At 43.4% G+C, this 21,877-nt stretch overlaps 1 long non-coding RNA gene across 3 annotated transcripts in view; it reads left to right on the top strand.

The window, feature by feature from the left end:
- Positions 1–2,173: 2,173 nt before the first annotated feature.
- Positions 2,174–21,877, top strand: part of LOC137632759 (uncharacterized) — a 38,611-nt gene continuing 18,907 nt past the window's right edge. For all 3 annotated transcript variants that reach the window (XR_011042112.1, XR_011042113.1, XR_011042114.1), the window contains exons 1-2: positions 2,174–2,374; positions 20,680–20,941. This is a non-coding gene — a long non-coding RNA (uncharacterized lncRNA). The remainder of the gene's footprint in view (positions 2,375–20,679; positions 20,942–21,877) is intronic.

Raw genomic sequence — 21,877 nt, 5'->3', positions numbered from 1 at the left:
CAAAATTGAGAAAAGGAGTACCTCCTCCATGACGATGTTGACAAAACTGAGCGAAACTCGTGCAAACATCATGGTACCGTGTAGACGCAATAAAATTGTAAGGTTTTCATTTCGTCTTAAGACTGCGCAGACAAATTGTTGTGCAAAACGGAGCGTGTGGGCCTGCCTTTTAAGCCCAATTTCTTTATTTAATCTATTACTCATTATATATTTAATAGAGAATAATAAAGGATCGCCTGAAGATCCAGCTACCCCCCCCCCCCCAACAAACCTGATACGACAGATCTTCAGGTGATATATTATTTTCCTCTATCAAATATATAACGAGTAATAGATTAAATAAAGTGGTCTTAAAGATGCATGTATTGGAATCTGTGTGTAGCCTACTTTCTTTCCCACTAGTTTCTCTTCCTGTTTTGTTAAAATTTTTACAGTTATTATAGGAAATATTTATTTCAATGGTTTTGCTGTTCTTGAAATATTTTATTTTTCCTTGTTTCCTTTCCTCACTGGGCTATTTTCCCTGTTGGAGCCCTTGGGCTTATAGCGTCCTGCTTTTCCAACTAGGGTTGTAGCTTAGCATTTAATAATAATAATAATAATAATAATATATTTTCTCAGGATGTGAAAAATTAAGACCTTGTTTGTAGTATCATAAGGGGCGAGTATGTCTTTTTCTTATTGTAAGTTGAATTTTTGAAGTTTTTGAAGCGAAATGTATCTTGTTTGATTTTAGAGCTTTCAAGAAACAAGCATCTACGAGTATCTATATACTTGCAACAAAATCTTTAATTCTTATTAACGCTATTAAGAAAAATGAAGACCTTTGTAATTTGTATAATTGCAACAATAACTGCAATTCTCAGGAACACCAAGTTTACCCGAAATATTATAGCTATTAACCAAAGATTTTGTTCATTTGGAGGGTTGTGATGGCCGATGTGGTAACGTCCCTGGTTGGTAAACGCCAGACTGGGATTTGAGTCCTGCTCAAACTTCTTAGTTTCTTTGGTCACTGCAACCTCACCATCCTTGAGAGCTAAGGATGGCTGCTGAGTCATCAGCAGCCATTACCTGGCCCTCCTTTGCCCTAGCTTGGGTGGAGAGGGGGCTTGGACGCTGATCATATGCATATATGTTCAGTCTCTATGGCTTTGTCGTGCTTGATAAATTAATGTCACTGTCCCTTGCCTCTGCCATTCGGCCTTTAAGATATTTGATACTTATAAAAATTAACTAGTTTTTTTATGTTTTCCGTTTTCCAAGGCAATTTCTGACATTTAATTTCCTTTTTATTTAAATCATGATTTTTACTCTCATTTGATTCGATTTAAATCACCTGATTTAAATATTTTGATTTAAATAAAACCAACCCTGTATATGATCATGTCTCTCACTAATTAACCTGATCAATTTTAATATAATTAAAAATTAATAATTGCAGATAAAATGTAGGCCTTATTACTTGCTATTCAGATTGGACAGATAATGGAAATAAAGTTGATGTGGACGAGATTTGTCTAAAAGCTTGCTGACAATACTAATTTTCAACGTCAATTAAATTTCCTGGTTTATTTATTAAAGTCCCTCCTGTTGTCTTATTTTGATTCATCCCGGTACTGTACCATTTGTCTGTCAGTTACAGTTGATATTACAACTTAGTTTTGGATAACTTTGATGAGTTAAATTTAGAACAGCTTCTTTGAATAATCCAAATTTCTTAATTCTTCTCGCAACATCTTGAATAAAGTCTTAAATACTCTTCAAGACATAACACTGATGGTTGGCGTTATTTGTTTTGCTTACTACTTTTGACAATAGATGGCGCTCTATTCGTTATGTACCGTCCACGGATACTGGAGTTTCACTCAGTGTTGCCAGATATGGGGATTTCACCCTAGATTTGGGGATTTTGGGTGTCTGACGGGGATATTCTGTACAAATTTTTATGAAGAAGTAACAAAGATGAGTAAACCTTTATATTGTTACAATTAGTTTACTTGCACTTGTATGGAATATAGTGAGTAATTTCTATATTAGTAAAGCCTACAGGATCAGAAGAAAATATATTTGTGGAAACAGGGGATTTTTTGGTTGTTTGGGGGCTTTTTTTTCCACAATTTTGGGGGATTTTTAGACTAACCAATCTACCAACACTGGTTTCTGAGATTCCTTGGCTGTTTGAAGGCTGAACAATCAAACTTTCAGTAGTTCGTTTCGTATTTTGCCCTTTCTTTCCATGAGCGATGGAATATCTGGATCTGGCTAAGTTTATTGTGTGGAAAATGCAACTACCATCAAGTTAACACTTCCATGTCAAATGCTATGAAGGGGAAGAAAGCTATGTGGATAAAAATGGAGTTTTCTTGAAAAGGTAACTGGTCTTTTAATTTCAATGTTTAATTATAGGCACTATATCTATAAAGTGAACAACGAAGTGAAGTGTTTGTATTTCACTGTTAATATTTAAAATTTATTGCTATTAATGAAAACCCAATCTCGACCCTTAAAATGGTAGGGAAAATATTGTGTATTGATTTCCGAACACTAGGAGGGTAGAAGTAAGCATGGTTATTCTAAATTTTTTATTTTTTATTTTACGGTTAGTGAAACCAAAATTTTGCTGCGGGAAACGATCCCCCCAAAATATCTTGTAAATTATGATTTTAATTTTTATTGTAGCACAGCATTAATTAGAGGCTATATGGTCAAACTAGGGGAAGGGTCATTTTTTTTTATCAAGTTATGATTGGGGTGAGTAGGCTGTGATATACTCCCACAAATGTGGCACACTAACAGTAGTATCGATTATTAAAGTAGGACTCCATTGGCTACCCATAACAAACCGCTAATTTGGACTATATTTAGATATTAGAACAGGTTACCTATTTTTTCCTTTCCTAGTGTGAAATGTCATTGGAATAATCTAATCATTGTATTTTGAATTGTCAAAAAACAATGGTATTACCCGACTTGATTAATAACAAATCTTTGTACCTAAATATTTTGTGTATGCTGGGTGTTTCGGGAGATTTTGTTACTGGTATAGCGTAATATGTATCTATTTTGATATGTTGCTGTGAATTAGAAAGTTGCAGAGGTGGTGTAGCCATCCTCCCGATAGGTAAGAAGACCGATCGGAGTCAGGTTAGGTGAGGTTACCTTAGGCTAGAATATATCCTTAATTTCATTCCAGCTAGAGAATGGTAGATGCAGTTAGCTGCAGCATAGAAAATGGTCTCTGCATCTTTGATTGATGCTTTTCTGCAAAACTATATTTCATAGGCTACCATTTTCTTTGGTTATGGATGGAAATAAAAGTTAAGGTATATTTAGGTGTCATAATAGGGCTACATTCTTAACCTTAAAAACTTTATAAGTTCTCGGACATAAACTGTTATCAGAAATAAGTAGTTCTAGAGATACAGAACATCTTGGGGAACCAAGAAAAATGATGGACCAGAGGATAATTTGCATTTTGGGCGGGGGACAACACTAGAGCAAAATAATAGGGATGCTGTCAAACCTAACGATACCCGCCCAAGCTAGCCATAGGTGCGGTGCTGTCTTTATCTACTTAAAACTGTGTGATTGAGAAACATTTCTACAAATATAATTCGAACCTACATATAATTTGAGTGTTAATTTCGTTTAGGTTTTGATGAGGTTTACAAGATGAATAAATATCAAAGAAAATAAACCAATATCCGACCCTAGTTTTACTTTAGTTTAGTCAAAGAAAATTTAGATGATGGAAATTTATGGAAAATCTTACATTTTGTGGAAGTTTTCCCACTAACTCTACATAGTTAACATCCAATTGTAGAGTCATACATGACCCAGCTTTGCCCAATAGGTGCCTAACCTCAGATAGCCCAAGTTTACCTATTCTTGCTTAACATAGTCCAACCTTGGAAAGCCTTGCTTCGTCTCGCCTCGCCTGGCTTGGCCAAGTATACACATAGCCTATGCATAGCCAAATTTGATCTTGCCAATCCTTGTATAGCCTAGCTTTATCCCTAACCTAGTTAGCCTAGCTTTTTTGTGCCTAACTTTTCATAGCCTAGCTATGTTGTACCTAACTTTACATAGCCTAGCTTTGTTGCACCTAACTTTACATAGCCTAGCTTTGTTGCACCTAACTTTACATAGCCTAACTTTGTTGTACACAACATTACATAGCCCAGCTTTGTTGTGAATAATCTTACATAGCCTAGCTTTGTTGTGCATAAAACGGATTTTGAGCGAAGCGAAAAACCTATTTTTGGGTGAGATAGCCGTGACGTCCTGATGGAAGGTTCCTTCAGTAGCTTTCTAGGGTATATTTAACTACAGTAGATATTCCCAGAGAATTAAACTAAAGGTTATCACAGAATTCTAACTTCTGGTGCGAGTACCCTAAAGGTTTCCCTCTAGGGTATCTTATATCAACAGGGGACGCATGTATTAACACGCCACATAGCTATCCACACCCCATATAGAGTTAACACTTCGATATGGAAAGGTGGCTGGGTAACTGAGGAGCCGTTCCACAGTTACACTCATCCGTGGCTGCTTTTGGTACTCGAGATGTAAACAAACGGGCGCCATTGCTAAATGACGTCACTTCCGTCCTCATCCTGAGCTCAGCTTCTGCTAATCTCAATGATACAGCAGGTCAGGGAGGGGCCTGAAAGGCTGAACTAGAATAGACGGGAGGGTCCATCAGGACGTCATGGCTATCTCACCCAAAAATAGTTTTTTCGCTTTGCTCAAAATCCGTTTTTTGGGCTCAAGCCATGACGTCCTGATGGAAGTGTACCAGAGAATTAGTGTATCGTGGAATTTTTCCCCCTTTTAAGCCAAGTGCTAAGGGGTTCGAACAGTATTATAGAACATGTCCTTACCAGAGATTCTATGATGAACTAGCTTCCTGCCCCCCTGGCAGGGAAGTCCTGGTAGACAATAGGAACATCTCAAAGTGATCATTGAAGAGCTACTCACCCTGTGGAGAGTTCACGCTGGACTCGGAGACAAGACTAAGGTTAATATTCGGGTAGGAATATTATCAAGCATAGGTAAGTAAATAACATTTACTACTCCCCCTGGAGGAGAGATCGCTCTAGTCTCGGAGACAGGACAAGGGTTAATATTCGAATAGGAATATTATCAAGGCATGAGTGAGCATATAATATAATTACAGATATTCTTCTCGTTTTTCAGGGAAAAGAGGGGTAAATGAATCTTATATTTCTTGATAAAGAATAGGAGTGGAGAGAGACGCACATGGAATAAAATAGGCATTTTATTTCTAAGATTGCAGATCATTATGGTAGTAATTACAATAATGAATATAGAGTTTATTTACAATAATAAAAGAATAATGTACATAGCAAATAAAGACTTTAATCTTGATTCTGAAAAGAAAATTTACTTTTTAGAAACAAGTTCCAGAGGAACGTCAGTCTTTTTCAAAGAAAACACATAATGCCCTAGGCCATGTGGCACTCATGTAAAGTCTATGGCATTTCACCTTGGTAAGAACAGTCTATTAGAAACACTAAGTGTCCATTAAATCACTATGTATCACAAAAGGGTCAACACAGGCACCCGTAGAGTTAAAGTCCCAAGTAACTCACTGTTCTATGCCGAGTTAAACAGCAGGTTTCATAACACTACCTGCGGCTACCACGAAATGCTTAACTTCGTGCACTTGTTTTGCGTAGTGCTTGAAGAAAACGTGCGATGATTTCCAGCCTGTAAAGCTCTTGAGGCTTTCGAAATCCATACTCTGGAAGAAGTTCAGAGAAGAAGCGACTTTTCTAGGATCGTGACCTGCGGGTGTACTGTCAGGATCCGCTCTGCGAATGAAGAAGGTGATTTTCGCTCTTAGTTGTTTCAGTGACAGGTCGCTACCCGATGTTTCTCCTTTGAAGAGTTGTCCTCCACCGAAGTCTGGAGTTCTTTGAAGATAGACCTTAAGACTCTCCACTGGGCATAGAGAGACATCTTCCTTCAGGGGGCAGATTCTCCAAGGGCCCTATCTCTTGGTGGGTAGTTCATTCTTAGCGAGAAACGTTGGATTGGGGAAGAGGGTAAGCTCTCCTGTCTCTGCGAACAGGATATGACCCTTTTCTCTTGATAATGCCACTATTTCACTGACTCGTGCTCCCGAGGCGAGAGCAAAAAAAAGATAACTTTTTGAGTCAAGTCTTTCAGAGGGCATGAATCGTTGTCCAGGCTAGAAGCAAAATGGAGCACCTTGTCCAGGGACCAGGAGATAGGTTTTGATGGGGGTGCTGGGCGTAGTCTAGCGCATGCCTTTGGCAGTTTATTGAAGATATCACTGAACAGATCAATCTGGAAGGCATATAGGAGTGGTCTAGTCAAGGCCGATTTGCAGGTGGAAATCATCGACTTCTGTACTTGTTGAGAGAGAACTGGACCCGGTAGGGGAATCAGCGTGGGCTGCAGCTCCAGAACCAGGGGGTACCAATTGCTCCGGGGCCACTTGGGAGCCACTAGGGCCGCTGTCCCTTTGAAGGTTCTCAGTTTGGAGAGGACTTACAGCAGAAGGTTGGGAGAGGGGAACAGGTATATCTTGGACCATCTGTTCCAATCCAGTGACATGGCATCCACTGCTTCTGCCTTGGGGTCCTCGTACGGGGCCACATATCGAGGAAGTTGATTGTTGTCGCTCGTCGCGAAGAGATCGATCTGAAGTTCTGGGACTTGGCGAGAGATGGAGAATGACCTTGCGTCTAGAGACCATTCCGACTCTATTGGGCTTGTCCTTGATAGAGCTTCTGCCGTCACGTTGCGGAATCCTTGTAGGTGAACTGCAGGCAGGTGACATTTCTTCTTTTCTGCCAGACGAAAGATCGGAAGAAGTACCTGATTTATCTGGGGCGATCTCGAGCCCTGACGATTGAGACATCTGACTACCACCGAGTTGTCTAGAGTCAGACGAATATGGATCGAGGGAGGCGGGGAGAGTTTCTTCAGGGTGAGAAGAACGGCCATGGCCTCCAAGATGTTGATGTGGAACGTCTTGAATAGGGGAGACCATGTTCCTTGAACCTGTTGTTGGTGAGAGTGACCTCCCCAACCCTCCAGTGAAGCGTCCGTGTGGATGTTGATCGATGGAGGTGGGTGTTGAAGAGGAATGGACCTTTTCAGGGCCTTTGCTTCTGACCACGGCTTTAAGAGTAAGCTTAGTCTGTTTGGAAGCCGTCTCTTGAGGTCTCTTCGAGCAATGGATGCGAAACCTCTCCAGACTCCCGCGGCATCTTTAGCTGTGCACGAAGCACTGGGTTTGTCACAGAGGCGAACTGTGGAGAGCCGAGGACTTGTTCCTGCTGTCGTCTTGAGATCCGTTTGGATTTTAGAAGCCTTCTGACAGACCCTGGTATTTCCTTCCTTTTCTTCTGTGGGATGGAAAGGCGGTGTGACTGAAGATCCCAATGGATTCCCAACCATTGGAACTTCTGAGCTGGAGAGAGGCGAGATTTCTCGGCGTTTATCTTGAAGCCCAGATGCTCTAGGAACTGGGTGACTTTGTTGAAGGCTCTCACACAATCTTCGGGTGATGTCGACCAGACTAACCAGTCGTCCAGGTAGGCCATCACTTGGACGCCCTGAAGACGGAGCTGTTGGACGATTGCGTCTGCCAGCTTGGTGAAGATCCGTGGAGCCACGTTGAGCCTGAAGGGCATGGCCCTGAAGGCGGACTTTTCCTTTGGAGTCGAAATCCTAGGTAGGATGAAGCGTAATGATTCATTGGGATGTGCCAGTAGGCATCCGCCAGGTCTATGGAGACCGTGTAAGCCCTTTGAGGCAGAGGGTCCTTATTTGTTGCAGAGTCAGCATCTTGAATTTCTTGTTCGCAATGAATTTGTCTAGAATGACTGAGTTTATCGTAGTCTTTCTTGGGAACGCAAAAGAGTCTCCCTTGGAACCTGGTTGACTTTACCCTCCTGATCACCTTGTTCAAGAGTTCCAGGACATATTCTTCCAGGAGGGGGGTTGACTGTTGGAAGAATTGCTGGAAGGCTGGGGGTGGATGAGTCCAGCTCCAGCCCAGTCCCTTCTTGTCGATGCTGTGTGCCCAGGGATTGAAGGTCCAATGATCCTGGAATTGGCGGAGTCTTCCTCCCACCGGAAGCACATCATTGCTTCTAGTGTCCCGAGGGTTTGCCACCTCGGCCGCTAGCTCCCCTTCCTCCTCTGCCTCTGTAGGGACGGCGAGATGAATCTCTGTCGGAGCCTCTGCCTGAGCCCCTACCTCTGGGACGAAAGTTAGTCGAGTGTTGCTCGTATGCAGGGGTGAAGACCGGTGACTGCGACACCTCCGGTTGGGGGACCAACTGAAAGGTCTGTTGGGGCTGCGTAGCCACTTGGGGAGTAGCGGGACCCGAAAACTGTCATCTCTGTTGACGTTGCTGGGGTTTGGGCTTCGAAGCTTTCCTCTTAGGCTGAGGGCCATCATCCTGAGAGGACTTCCTCTTGCGGGACATGCCCCACTTATAGAGAAGGTTCCCATTCTCCGTGGCAGCTTTGTCCACTATCTCTTTCACCAAGGTAGATGGGAAGAGATACTTGCCCCAGATATTGGAGGAAATCAGCCTCCGGGGTTCGTGTTTCACTGTCGCGTTAGCAAACACGAATTCACGACAGGCTCTGCGAGCCCTAGTGAAGCTATATAGATCCTTGGTTACAGTCGCCAGGTGCGACTTAGCTAGGACCATATAAAAGTCCGGGACTCTAGTATCCCCAGCCATGAGTTCAAGCTATACCTGATGGGACAGCGACGCGGCGAGTCTCTCCTTCGTATCCTGTTCCCTGCGAAGGAGGTGATCGTTCAGCCTTGGGAGGTCCTCATTGAATTGACGACCGGCTACGTCAGGCTCCAGTTTCCCTACCGTGAAGGTCGACTGGATGTCTTTCTACTGCCTGTCATCGGGGGGGAAGAGTAATGGAGAAGGGTCTGCACTCCTCCAGTGCAGGGCAAGGTTTCCCTTCCTCCACTGCCTTTAGGACAGCTGTGAAGGCCTTTTCGATGAAGGGGAAGGTCGCAGAATTTGGCGCAACAAAGATTGGGTGCTTCTTGCTAAGCGCCGGCATCTTGGAGTTAATGAAACCCCTACTCTTCACCGCCTGAGCTAACATAGCTTGGGCTTTCGCGAGATCGAACACAATAACTTCTTTTGGTTCGGTCTCCTCCTTTGAGGCTGGTTCAGACCTGAGCCGGACGTAACAGTTCGGATAAGCCTCGAAATTTGGGAAGAACTCCACTTCTTCCAGCAAGATAGAGCCAATCCTTTCACTGATGTAAATCTTGCCAGTTGTAATTGGCATATGCTCGGCGTATCTCCATGGGTTAGCTTCCGAGCAGGTGGGGAGGTCCTTAACCGAAATCCTTTTCGGTTGTTTGAAGCTGAAGAGAGTTGTCCGGAATTGTTCCTGAGTTTCTCGTAGCTTCTTTTCCATGAGGGCTTCAAGCATCTTGAAGACCTCTTGAGTGGCCGATGGAAGAGGGTCCGGGGTGGAAGAAGTCGAAGGAACAGGTTCCTCGGACGGTGCAGGAGTTGCTGGGGGAGCAGGAGCGACCTCGGTCTCCGAATCAGGGTATTCCACCCGATCTTCCTCATATTCGAGTTCCTTGCCCATGAGGTTCTTCTCCGTCTCTTCCGACACTTCTGACATACGTTCCGCGTTGTCGGAATCAAGATGGCACTCACGCATGGACTGTGCCATGACTACATCAGGTTCCACCACGATCTGGACGGTGGGGATCTGATCACGGGGGACCACTGAATCTTTTGATGCTTTTGGGAAAAGCAAGGCCCTCAAGTCTTCGTTGGGAAGATACGGTCCAATGGCATTCTTCTGGAAGCCACGCACCCATTTGCGTAGCTTCTCCCTAGCAATGTCCCTTGCCTCCGCAGAAGGAGGATCGTCGAACACCTCGACAAGAAGACTTTTGCAGACTGTACAGCTCTGCGGGTCCCAATACTTCAAGTCGCCTTTCTTGGCGGCGCAGGGGGCGTGTGTCCGGCACGCCTTGTGCGCGTAGAAGTCCGGGCGCTTCACCCCGCAGAATTTACTCTCACACTTCAGATACTCCTCCTGTAAAAGAAAGAGATCATGAGTACATGGAAGGCATAAGAATGACTTACATTACTCTAAAATTAAGGATAACTTAATCGAAAATTAAGAATAACTTAATTATAAGAACATATTAATGCTTAAGATTGATGAGCGGGAAAGGAAGTAGATACACATACTTGTGAATCCTGCCCTGCCGGTTACCGTAACCTTATCCGTAGACAATTCCTTTGTGCCCGAAGGTCACAATGAGGGAAATCCGTATGGATGAGCCAAGCTAGGCTTTTAACAGGAATTGTCCACAGAGTGTAAAAGGGTTTGAGACCACTCAGATCCCTGGGTGAGAGGGGGCATAGGATAAACCCCTTATTAAAAGTAGGTTCCGGCAATCGACTGCAATAAGATACACAGAGTATGCTGGAGTTATTGTAATGTGCAATCAAACAGCATAGCCACAATCTTGGATGGTAAGACAATACCTATATGGAAGTGGCCAAGCCATCTGGCTGCAGTATATTGACTGTTGGCATGTTGCCGGCAGCCAGGGAAGGGGTACATGTCCCTTAACGTCTCATGAGGGTGTCGGCAGACCGATGGCACAGAGGAGGCCGGTCCTGCAGGGTGGAAGGCATCAAGGCAGACACACTGAGTATCTATAAGGATAATACCATAGTGGTGACCGCCGGCAGAGTGGCGGGTCGTTGGCAGGGGGCGGTGGCTCGGGCAGCCGAAGGCCGACGGCATGGTGAGTCTTGAATCAATTCATAAGATAGATATGTATGTGGTTGTATACCTAGATTGCCGGCAATCAAGGACGGCATGCGGGTGGCCGACTCCGAAAGTTGGCCGGCTGTTACTAGGTAAAATGAAGGGTGGGACGTCAGCGGCAAGTCGACGGAAGGCGGCAGCCTCCGGCACACGGAAGGCTGACGTCTTAAAGGGGGGGAGGCATCTTATGAAAGAATGTCACCTGAGACAGTGGCGGTTATCGCCGGCAGTAGAGACGGCAAGGGACCGGCACCAGGATAGAAAGAGAGAAAGGTAAAGAGGGATGGAAGGGGTAAGATCCTATACCCCTCCGGCATCCTCCGGAGAGAGTGCAATCATGATAGGAGTGGATACTCCTAACATCTGGCGGCAGGGAGCCGGCAGGTGGCTGGGTGCCTGTGGTAACCAAAGGGAGGGATAGAGGGCCCTCAAAGAGGGGGAATCCCCCGCCAGCAGGACCGCCGCCGGCAACCACCCCATAGAACGCTATGAAGGGTAAGTTACCAGAGCGGCCAGCTAGCAGGAGAACAAGTTAGCCCTATCACTCCACCCAAGGGAGGAGTTGTAGGACTAAGGACAGAGGTAAGGGAGAACGCTCCCTAACCTAGGATAGGTAGCCCAGATCGAGAACGGTACTAATGTACCGTCTCAAACTATAAGGCAGAGTCAACCCCCAGAGCTTAACCTAGAGTAGGAGGACTAACTCCTAGGCTAGGAAAGCTTGAAAGACTCATCGCTAGTTGCAGGGAGGAAGGAGTAACCCAACCAGGTGCAACTGAGGAAGGGCAGGGCCCTTCCTAATATCTAAGGCATGACCCTAAGGGGGGGTCATTCCCTTAGGGTAGGCAGAGAAGCGATAAATACTCTGGCTGTAGACGAGATTCCCCTATATAGAAGGGAAAGCAAGTCTACCCAGAGGGAATGCCCACAGGCAGGGGGTAAAGGGAGCATATAAGGGTTCCTACATTAGGTTAGGAGGGGATGATACACAATCAACACTGTCCCTTATATGGTCCCCGAAGGCGAAAACATTTACATCACAGTAAATAGTATGTTTAATAATACCACAATCTTCATAACTTAACTTAGGAACACTGGTATATATCATGCATGAAAACAAGCATTAGGCTGTCCAGCCTAGGGGCTAAGCTAGCGATCTAGTATGGGGTCGAACAGCGACTGAGTCTGATGAGCGCTAAAACACGATATAAAGATTCCCTAGCTATGAAGACTAAATAACTAATAATATTAATTAGTTAAATGATCGGAGAAGGCTGTTCTGGCTAACTAAATAAAGCATGCAACATGAACAGCGGCGCCATAAAATGGCGCCGTCCGGTATCGGCACAGCTCTGCCACAAAACACAATATTTTACGAAAAGTAGAAGTTACTTTACGGCTAGAGCTTATTTAAACAATACTGGGACCTGGTACTCAACTTTCCAGAAGAAGGCGAGGCCGAAGGTAGCGACATAACGGCAATGCAAGCTGATAAAGTAAGCACTCGGGAAAAATCCGACTTAGCAAAGAAGCTACAGGCGAAAGGATGAGGACAGACGTGACGTCATTTAGCAATGGCGCCCGTTTGTTTAGGTCTCAAGTACCAAAAGCAGCCACGGATGAGTGTAACTGTGGAACGGCTCCTCAGTTACTCAGCCACCTTTACATATCGAAGTCTTAACTCTATATGGGGTGTAGATAGCTATGTTGCGTGTTAATACATGCGTCCCCTGTTTATATACGATATCCTAGAGGGAAACCTTTAGGGTACTCGCACCAGAAGTTAGAATTCTGTGATAACCTTTAGTTTAATTCTCTTGGAATATCCACTGTAGTTAAATATATCCTAGGAAGCTATTGAAGGAACCTTCCATCAGGACGTCATGGCTTGAGCCCAAAAACTTTGATAGCCTAGCTTTGTTGTGGATACCCTCGCACAGCATAACTTTGCTGTGCCTAACCGTACATAACCTAGGTTTGTTGTGCCTAACCTTAAGACCTATGCAGATGGGTGGGCATGCCCACTTTGCAAATGGCATGCACATCTTGCCAGGCCTGCCCTTGAATGTTGTTCACACAACAGAGTTGATGAATAGGTAGGCATGAACGATGATGTCAGCATAGCTTTACACAATGCATTTAAATGATAGGAGGCTATTTTAAGTTTATTTTTTAATAAGTGAACGCTATATAAGATTTATAGATCACATTAGTCCTACCCTTTACCGTATTACTCGGTTCATAAAACATTGTATGAATATTAAATTTTTGTATAGAATGTTTTCTTACTATATTCATACTTGGTCCACAACCAACGAACACAATGGGGACTCAAGAGGCCATTCGTAGCTTGAATTGTTCCCAAAATCGTTATCGTACACATAATGGGGACTCGGAGGTCATCCATAGCTTGAATTGTTGCCAAATCGTTATCGTACAAGTACTCGAGAGTAAAATTTTAGCGTTGGGTATGAATAGCCTAACTCAAATACCTTATCCTAGGGTATGAATACCCTATCTCAAATACCTCTTACTTTCAGATGTCGGCAAGTAATCCCCTTTCATATAAAATCAATATCAGATGATTACAGGTGATGTTTGACTTTATTACTTTACAATACTGTTTATAATACTGTTAAGTATGTTTTTATCAAAAGAGAAATGTACAAATAGCCGTATACACACAAGTTTGTGTAGATACTATTGTGTTTAAGTTATTGTACAGAAGGTTATTTTATAGTTTCATTAGTGAATTCAATGCTAGTAACTTAACTATATTTATCTACTTCATGAATGTTTGAGTAGTGTTAAATACAATGAAGACGATTATTTTATTTGCTGGACTGAAGGCGGCTGCCTGCCGCCGTTTTTATTGTTTTGGCTTGTCATGCCTGACGAGTAGATAAGGCAATAATTTTCGTCTTCTGGTAGTGTTTTAAATGTTAAGGTTGCTGTCTAAACAAAGATCTGGCAGTAATTAGAGTAATCTGCAAGCAATTTAAACGTTACAGATGCTGCCTGAGCAAAAATCGAGGTCATTTTTGTGTTCTGGAAGCACTTTAAAACATAGATGAAGTCTTAAGTATTATGGCAATAAACTGAGGTGAGGCGTAGTATATAGTGTATACATAACACAAAACACAGTGCAGTTGAGTACTGTATATAGTGGAGTACATTTTACTGTAAATATGAGTGAAGTATAAAGAAGAGTGCCCTATTGTCACTTACATTTTTAACCAGTTCTCATGCAATTCATTTCTGATATTGTGTACAATACTGGAATATTCATATGTATATTAGATACTGCAGTGTTAAAAAAGACATCTTCGACAATGTTCCTAAGCCCATGGTGGAGCTGGTTCTTGTTCCTTAGCCAACGGCGAAGCCAATTTCTCCTGTTCCTTAGCTTATGGTGGAATCTGTTCCTCCTGTTCCTTAGCTTACAGTGGAGCCTGTTCCTTAGCCCATGGTGGAGAACGTTCCTCCTGTTCCTTAGCTCATGTTGGAGACTGTTCCTCCTGTTCCTTAGCCCATGTTGGAGACTGTTCCTCTTGTTCCTTAGCCCATGTTGGAGACTGTTCCTCTTGTTCCTTAGCCCATGTTGGAGACTGTTCCTCTTGTTCCTTAGCCCATGATGGAGCTGGTTCCTCCGGTTTCTTAGCCCATGGTGAAGCAGATTCCTTGTGTTCCTTAGCCTATGGCAGAATCGATTCCTCCTGCAGATCCTGTTGCTCCTGTTCCTTATCTCATGTCAGAGCAGGTTCCTCCTGTTCCTTATCTCATGGCAGAGCAGGTTCCTCCTGTTCCTTAGTCCATGGTGGAGCTGGTTCCTCCAGTTCCCTAGCCAATGGTGGAGCTGCTTCCTCCAGTTCCTTAGCGCATGGTGGAGCTGGTTCCTCCTGTTACTTAGCCCATGGCAGAGCCTGTTCCTCCTGTTCCTTATCCCACGGCAGAGCCGGATTCTCCTATTTCTTAGCTCACAGCGGAACCGGATCCTCCTGTTTCTTAGCTCATGGCTGAGCCAGATCCTCCTGTTCCTTAGTCCATAGCTGAGCCAGATCCTCCTGTTCTTTAGCCCATGGCAGAGCTGGTTCCTCCTGCTCCTTAGCCAACAGTGGAGCTGGTTCCTCCTGCTCCTTAGCCAACAGTGGAGCTGGTTCCTCCTGCTCCTCAGCCAATGTTGGACCTGGTTCCTCCTGCTCCTTAGCCAATGGTGGAGCTGGTTCCTCCTGCTTCTTAGCCAATGGTGGAGCTGGTTCCTCCTGCTCCTTAGCCAATGGTGGAGCTGGTTCCTCCTGCTCCTTAGCCAATGGTGGAGCTGGTTCCTCCTGCTCCTTAGCCAATGGTGGAGCTGGTTCCTCCTGCTCCTTAGCCAATGGTGGAGCTGGTTCCTCCTGCTCCTTAGCCAATGGTGGAGCTGGTTCCTCCTGCTCCTTAGCCAATGGTGGAGCTGGTTCCTCCTGCTCCTTAGCCAATGGTGGAGCTGGTTCCTCCTGCTCCTTAGCCAATGGTGGAGCTGGTTCCTCCTCCTCCTTAGCCCACGGTGGGGCCAGTTCCTCTTGCTCCTTAGCTCATGGTAGAGCCAGTTCCTCTTACTCCTAGCTCACAGTAGAGCCAGTTCCTCTTGCTCCTAGCTCACAGTAGAGCCAGTTCCTCTTGCTCCTTAGCTCACGGTAGAGCCAGTTCCTCTTGCTCCTTAGCTCACGGTAGAGCCAGTTCCTCTTGCTCCTTAGCTCATGGTAGAGCCAGTTCATCTTACTCCTTAGCTCACGGTAGAGCCAGTTCATCTTACTCCTTAGCTCACGGTTAAGCCAGTTCCTCTTACTCCTTAGCTCACGGTAGAGCCATTTCCTCTTGCTCCTTAGCTCACGGTAGAGCCAGTTCCTCCTGCTCCTTAGCTCATGGTGGAGCTGATTCCTCCTCCTCCTTGGCCAATGTTGGAGACGGTTCCTCGTGCTCCTTAGCCCACAGTGGAGCCATTTCCTCCTGTTCCTTAGTCAACGGTGGAGCCAATTCCTCGTGAGCCAATTCCTCCTATTCCTTAGCCCATGGTAGAGCTGTTTCCTCCTGTTCCTTAGACCATGGTGGAGTTGGTTAATCCTGTTCCTTAGCCCATGGTGGGGCCGTTTTCTGTTCCTTAGCTCACGGTGAGGCAGGTTCCTGTTTCTCAGCTCATGGTAAGGCCATTGTTTCTGCTTAGTGGGGACTGTTGGTTGTATCTTAGCTACGAAGGGGCCGGTTTATTCTGGTTCTTTGTACTTCGTGGCCATGAAAGCTAGATCCTCGGCCCATGGGATGACTAGTTCATGTTCCTTAGTCCATAAGAGTCTGTTCCTGTGCTCCAGTCCATAGTGGCCCTGTTCCTATTCCTCAGCTCACAGCGGCCCTTGTTCCTGTTCCTCACCCAATAGGGACTTATTCCTTTTACAATGATCCTGTGGGGGCTGGTTCCTCAATGCTGTGGTAGGCCTTCCTGGTTCCTTGACCCCTTGAATCAGTAGGGGCTGGTTTATTGTACCTAGATTCTGGGTAGGAAAGTTTATTGTACTTAAACCATGGGGGGCCAGTTTCTTGAACCTCAACCACGTGGAGGCAGGTCCATTGTACCCTGTCGTTACCATTATCTTGGGTTGTTGGTCCCATTGACACTTGGCAACTCAGTCCCGGGCCGTCACTACCTGTACCTCAACCCTGTGAGTACCTCGGCTGCGTGGGTCCCTCGGCCCCGTCGGCAGGGGTCCCTCGGCCCCGTCGGCAGGGGTCCCTCGGCCCCGTCGGCAGGGGTCCCTCGGCCCCGTCGGCAGGGGTCCCTCGGCCCCGTCGGCAGGGGTCCCTCGGCCCCGTCGGCAGGGGTCCCTCGGCCCCGTCGGCAGGGGTCCCTCGGCCCCGCCGGCAGGGGTCCCTCGGCCCCGCCGGCAGGGGTCCCTCGGCCCCGCCGGCAGGGGTCCCTCGGCCCCGCCGGCAGGGGTCCCTCGGCCCCGCCGGCAGGGGTCCCTCGGCCCCGCCGGCAGGGGTCCCTAGGCCCCGCCGGCAGGGGTCCCTCGGCCCCGTCGGCAGGGGTCCCTCGGCCCCGTCAGTACCGGTACCAATTGGGCCCAAGACCTGTGGGGGAATAAATATTGGCTCTTTCCACACACATGATGCCAATGTACGTGGCCAGAGCTGCAGCCTGTGCCACTGCCTCGTGTCTCAGGCATAGGGTACGACATAGAGGTACAGTCTTGATGTGGGGCTATGTCCACCTCCTCATTACCTTGTTAGTTACACTGCTTTATTTCACCCTTTTTCCTGGATGGTCGATGGCTCCCTTCTTAGAGCTTAGTACAGCTGTTCTTTTAGCTATAACAACCCATGTAGTTCACCCCTTGAAAGAGCTTTATCAATAGTTGCTCAGACCTCTACTGCTTGGCTTTTAGAGCCAGAGGAGATATTGTTAAGCATGGTAGCGTTTCGTTCTCCTTCCTTTTCAAACTCTTCCTCTTAATCCATTCTCTCTTTTAGTAGGCCAACAAAAGTGTCTTAGTACTGAATAGTAGGATGGATACTTACAACTGTCTTTAGTGAGATAAAGGGATGTGGGGGGAGCTGATAAAGCAGATGCATAAATGGTTGTGTACTAAAGCCATAGAACTGTTAGCCAGGTAGATTTAGAAATGTTCTAGCAGAAGTGCTTATTCACAAGGTATAAACTGTTTGGTCCTTACATCCTTGCTTAGCAGGGAAGCTTCTTGGTCTTTGGACTCACTGGGAACAGTCCTTTCAACAGGAAGCTCCTGGTGTTTTAATCCCCATCTGAGTCCCATTGACAGTGTTTGGGGCTCTTCCCACAGGTATGGGACCTCATGAACTTAATTTCCTTCTGTTCAGCGTGTCCACTAGCTGATCAACCGATGTTGACTTCGTCTCAGGATGACCATGATTGCTCCAAGATGAGCAATTCCAGAATGATTTCTAATCTGTCAACACTTTTAATGACCTATCCTTGGACTACCAGGAAGGTGAGTAATCAACTGTCGGGTGTCTCTTTCTAACTTATTCAGACTTTTTAGAGCATTTTCTTTGACCTTTGAGGAAGTTTAGGTATAAACCTGATATAGATCTCAGTTGATAACCATCAATTTCAATTTTGATCTATTCACACTAGGTCTATGTTTAAGCAGCCAACCCAGACTGGCTCCCTTAAAAGACTATGTATCTTGTCTTTAGTAGCATTCTCGATGTAATTCTGGTAGTAGGATAGAATAACCGACTGTTCAGCTTCTTTTTCTTTTTGTTTATTTGGGGAGGAATCTTTCATACCATTACATGCTGAATCTCACATTGATATTGGTAAACTTCATTTCTGAGCACTTATTTTTATTAAGCTATCAGTAAGTAGGAGTTCCCACCATTTTCACTTGGAGGTGGAATATGGTAAAATGAATACCTTCCATCAGCCATCCTGCAACAGGTATCTCACTCCGGGCTGCATCTCACTTGCTGAGGAGAAAGGTTTCAGCATAAACCAAAGTACAAGGAACCAACCAAGTCTTGTCAGGGCCTGTAAGTCAACTCCCCCCTATGATGGGTGGCTGATAGGTTGTTCGATTCATCTCCTTCCTCTGATACTGACCAAGAAGATGGCATTTCCAGGGAAGAAAAAGAACCAACCACTTCGGTTCTGAGGGGACTTCCTACATGAAAAAATGAAAGGTTTGTATACAGTCAAGAACAAATTTAAAATTTGAAAAGGAATTTGTATTTTTACTATCAATAGATAGAAGTATTCGCTAAAAGTTAAACTTTCCACTTTAACCAATTCTCTGTCCTAAAATGGTAAATAAAATCTTTCAACAGGAAAGTAGCCAGGGCTACTCGCCTGAGCTCACCCCCTGTCAATAACACTTTTTTTTTCTTTTTTTTTATGACCCCTACAGTTTTGTTAAAGGAATTCTTTTATTTTAAAAGGCTCGGGTTTGTATAGCTATGAAAAATAAAAATGAATTTTAATGTGTTATTTACCATTTTTCTTATTTGTTTTAATCAGTTTTCCTTACATGCTGAACACGAAAATAATCGCAAACATATTTGAAATATAGACTATTTGAGAGAGGTTTTCTAATGTGTTCTAAGTAACTAATCAGTGGCTACACAGATATTAAATACCCCACAATCTAAGGGCACACTCCTAATTAGTATGTACATACAGCAACACAGGTGAAAATGGCTGGGCACATTGTTTATTGATTGATTAGAACTTAATCTGAAGCTTAGTTTGGTTTTAGTCATAAATGGCCTTCTTCATTGGTTACTTGACAATTATAACTCATTTGTCAAGAAATCTTATGTTGTAAATTAGCCTTCTTTTAAATCTCTCTACAAGCAGAAATTTGATTTTCAAAACAAAAATGGAGACTACAATTGGAAGGAGTGGTCTTGTGCTTAACAAATTTCTTTTTTTTTTTTTTTTACAAAAATAGACCAGTTTTCTTATCCCAAAGGTAGCCTACATCTAGGAAACATGTTTATTAAGAATTAGTCCAATCTAGATTCATAGTTTGATTTTATATTTGCAAAGTATTACAACACCCTGGGTCTCGTCGGGTTTAGTTCCTACGGTGTATGAACAGTACTGTATATCCTAATTTAGGTTAGGTTGACGATGTCTTAGTGATGATTTCATACTTGTAATTTATTGTTGTTACCTTTTGCAAAAGCCTCGGATTCTCCACCGTGTTACTCCATTATCATTATGTTGAAAGGTGACTTCTATTTCTGAAAATATTGATCTGAAAGAAATTAGTTATTCACAAGAAATGCTAAAGTCTAATGTAAGTCGGTTTTCTACACATGAAATAGTCCTGACAAATGACGTAACTTTGCTTCACCTAGTCAATGTGTCGTGTTCCTGCCTACATACGTAACATGAACAGTAACTTAATTGTCCCACTTTTTTATTGCATAGCCCAACTTCTGTTTTTTCAGTTGGCTGCCTAAAGCATCTTATACAGTAGTACTAGATTCTATCTCTGCTTGCCTTGCTGTTCATAACATATTCCCTAGCCAAACATAATGTGCTGTATAGAGTAAGCACATAGCCAAACATATTGTACTGTATAGGGTAAACACATAGCCAAACTCGAGGTTCTAATGTATAACCAAACAAAACATTACAGAACTATATCAAAAGCTATTTATGTTCCCTACATTTGAGCTGCCTACCTTAACTGTGCTTATGTCTCTACCTTAACTCGTGTTGTTCATCTCAACCTTGCCTTTAATCTAGATGTTTCTACTATTTTAAGAGTAATCTGTAAATTGTGACTGTGTGATCACTGAGATATTAGAATGTTCTTTTCAAATTTTGGGGGAAGTATTTTTTAGTCCTATGTTTGGAATGAGTTATTGAAGTTAAATTTATGAAAATTAGTTTGATTATCTTTCATGTATTAAATTGTGTATGGTGTATTTTTTTTTTTTTCATTAAATTGCTTGACATTGAGATGGAATATTATTGAATATCAAAACATGTGAATGCTGTAAATAAGGATATAAGAGGTAAATTAAGAAATATATTTTGGTATAAATTTGATGAAACACTCGATGAAATACTCTCCATATGCTTTCTTTTTCCAAGTGAATCACTTGTCTTCCAATGGCCATCCAATTAGTTGCCATTTATGCATATGTGCATTGAGCTTCTCCTATAGCAGCCTTCAAAGTCATATTGATGTTATGTATTCAAATATAACCAACAATACAGTTTTTACACATGAAGTTTTACTTAAATTAAGCTTATATTTAGTTCAAACAAGTTTTAACTGATTTTACATATAGTTCTTCTAGTTTCAGAGACTGGATTTTTTGTGGTAGCAGCATCTTATTGAATGCAATTGTTCCCAGATGGAAGACTGCATTTTGTGTATAAATTGCTACTTTTTGCAAGGGGACATTAGTACTACACTTGAGGGAAGCCCAAAATACTATGATTTGGACGTGACGTACTGTCCTTTTATCTTGTCTATTAAGATAGTCTGTAATGCTGACACCCTACTGAATTAAGAGTAGAGGACATAGCGATGCAGATTTTACATCTCCATCTTTAAAGGTAAGTTGTTCCAGAGGTGGCATTAAAAGCCATGTAAACTTATTTGAATTTATATTATGAAGGATATTGTTTTGATGATAATTTTGCTTGAGTATTATAAAAACATTTACATTGGTAGTCAAAATTGAACTGTTGAATTAAAGAAATACAAACTCGGAATAACTCTTGCATCAGGTACCACAAAACTGGTTTCCAAAAATATTTCACAATTATAATTTAGACTTTTTCAAAATGTGAGGGTCATTGATGACACCTAATTGGGTTGCTATTCAATATATGTAGCTCTCCCCTTTTTTTAATTGTAGTTTTTTTATGTCCTTTAAACCACAAATTGTAGTTTTTTTTACATTCTTTAAACCACTCCTGATTTTGGTCTTAAAGAATATGTATCCAATCTTATAACTAATGAGAAGTGGCTCACACTGACACCACAGTTTACAAATAGCCTACTTTCATTTGTGAGAAACTTGGAGATACTCAAGGTCCTAGTCTGGTGACAAGACACTTGCTTCACCTCCCTAAACCTTTCTGGAATCTTATAGTCCCAAAACCTTACTGGTATTATAATCTTAAGTCCTTGAAGAACACCTTTATAGTGCAGTATCTGTAGTTGTTACTCAATGACTCAAGTACCTAATTCCTCATGTACAGAAAAACATTTGCCCAATGGTCATGATCTGCCATAGGATTTCAGAAAAGGTAATTGGCTGGTGACACTTCAGTCATGTTCTCCTTTTTCTTCTTTAACAGCCAATGTCATATAATTACTGGAATGGTTTTGGTTCAGGTTGAGTCTTTTTTCCTATCTAAGACTATAGCCTATTGCATCCAATTATTTTTTCTTTCAACCAGTAGGGAAGAGGAGAGAGACATTGTCTTAAACCATCATTAATAACTGCCATGTTCCAGCCTGTTTATTCTAAACTAGTTCTAGAA

The sequence above is a fragment of the Palaemon carinicauda genome, chromosome 42 (assembly GCF_036898095.1).
Source record: "Palaemon carinicauda isolate YSFRI2023 chromosome 42, ASM3689809v2, whole genome shotgun sequence".
In the NCBI taxonomy this organism is placed as follows: Eukaryota; Metazoa; Arthropoda; class Malacostraca; order Decapoda; family Palaemonidae; genus Palaemon; species Palaemon carinicauda.
The sequence above is the reverse complement of the archived record's forward strand: the minus strand, read 5'-3'. Positions and strand labels throughout refer to the sequence as shown.